At 50.3% G+C, this 1,705-nt stretch overlaps 1 protein-coding gene across 7 annotated transcripts in view; it reads left to right on the forward strand.

The window, feature by feature from the left end:
- ZNF250 (zinc finger protein 250) overlaps window positions 1-1,705 on the forward strand; it is a 26,469-nt gene that overhangs the window by 6,738 nt on the left and 18,026 nt on the right. The window contains exon 1 of one of the 7 annotated variants that reach the window (XM_011937989.1): window positions 594-683. The exons of the other annotated variants lie outside the window; for them this stretch is intronic. The gene's annotated coding sequence lies outside the window, so the exon portion shown is untranslated. Of the gene's footprint in view, window positions 1-593; window positions 684-1,705 lie in introns of those variants that run through there. 7 annotated transcript variants of the gene reach the window in all.

A 1,705-nucleotide genomic window follows, 5' to 3' on the forward strand; every position in this document is an offset into this window, starting at 1 on the left:
TATGTTGGCCAGGCTGGTCTCAAACTCCTGTGGCCTCCCAAAGTGCTGGGATTACAGGTATTAGCCACCGCGCCCGGCCGATTTTTTTTTTTTTTTAATTAGCAACATGTGAAGGTCATCTTTCAATAGAGACCTGATACTGCATTTCGTGTTTATGCTTTTCTGAGACTCACCCCAGGTGGCAGTCTTTCCCTTTCACTTCTCCTTGCCGCACACTTGTTGACAGCCTGGTGTCCTTTGGAGTTTTTCCTCTGTGTGTTAATTTAATCAAACAGATAATAACACCTTATCCAGCAGCATCCTCCTCTGAGCCAAGCCTGTTCTTAGCACTCTCCTCTCACCAACCACGTGACCTCCAGGCCTTCAGAGGAGTGTGTCATCTCCTGGATTTACAGGTGGGGCCTCCGTGCAGCTGGCCCAAGTGAGGCAGGTGAACCAGTCCCACAGTCCCAGGTCCTTGTGACACACATACCCTTCATGGGCTCAGGGTCATCGTTTACAAAATGAGATTGTCCCCTGCATGCCGACCCCATGCTGCATTTTCACTCCCCCATCAGGCGACCTGACACAGCATACATCTTCCTGTTTAGCAGGTATGTAACTTGTATGTGGAAGGACCAACATAGCATTTGCCTCAGCAACATCCTTGAATCTGCACCCTCACCCACATCCATTCTTATAAGGTACCCACTATCCAAGAGCCAGTCTGATTTGCGGAAATACTGCTAGGTAGCCTTCTTAAGAGTATGAGAAACTCCACTTTCCCACGCCTGCCAGTGGCAAGTGTTGACTCTGTACTTGCTATTACAAATGGCATAGTGTGAGCTCATTGCTCTTCATTCATTTATTCAACAAACAGGCTGGGTGTGGTGGCTGAGGCCTGTAATCTTGACACTTTCAGAGGCCAAGGAGGGAGGATCCCTTGAGCCCAGGAGTTCAAGACTAGTCTGGGCAACATAACAAGACCTCGTCTCTACCAAAAAAATTAAATTATCCAGGCGTGGTGGTGCGACCTGTAATCCTGGCTACTTGGGAGGCTGAAGTGGGAGGATCACCTGGAGCCCAGGAGTTGGAGGCTGCATTGAGCTGTGATTAAGCCACTGTACTCCAGCCTGGACTACAAAGTGAGACCCCGTCTCTAAGAAATTAATTAAAAGTTTTAAAAAGTACATTGCCTGGCAATTTTTAAGCATTAGCCTAGAAGTAATTAAAAAAAAAAAAAAAGTCAACCACTGATTACTCTGTTGGGCCTGCTTCTTGGTCTGCTGGTGCAGGAGAAAGGGATAGGGTGAGAGCTGGGTGGGGCCAGGGCTGCTGCAGTGGGTGGGGCAGAGGTCTCTAAGAGATGGATGGGGAGCACAGGCCAAGGGATAAAGGGCTGCAGGGCTCTGAGGAAAATCACAAAGTTTGGGGCATGCCCAGAGGAGCCAATGGGGTCCTGGGAGGATCTTGGAGCAGAGGATAGTCACTGTGTTCTCACAGGAAGGTAGATGGAGGGGCTTGGCTGGCAGACTGTGCTGAGAGCTGCTGAACATCTAGGGGTGGTTGTCATGGGGCAGGGAGGGCGAGATGGGCAACATGGTCAGGTTCTGGATGTGCTTGGAAGGTGAATTAGAAATGTGAGAGTGGGCCGGGCGCGGTGGCTCAAGCCTGTAATCCCAGCACTTTGGGAGGCCGAGACGGGCGGATCACGAGGTCAGGAGAT

This window comes from Colobus angolensis, unplaced genomic scaffold (genome assembly GCF_000951035.1).
Source record: "Colobus angolensis palliatus isolate OR3802 unplaced genomic scaffold, Cang.pa_1.0 Scaffold17, whole genome shotgun sequence".
Lineage (NCBI taxonomy): Eukaryota > Metazoa > Chordata > Mammalia > Primates > Cercopithecidae > Colobus > Colobus angolensis.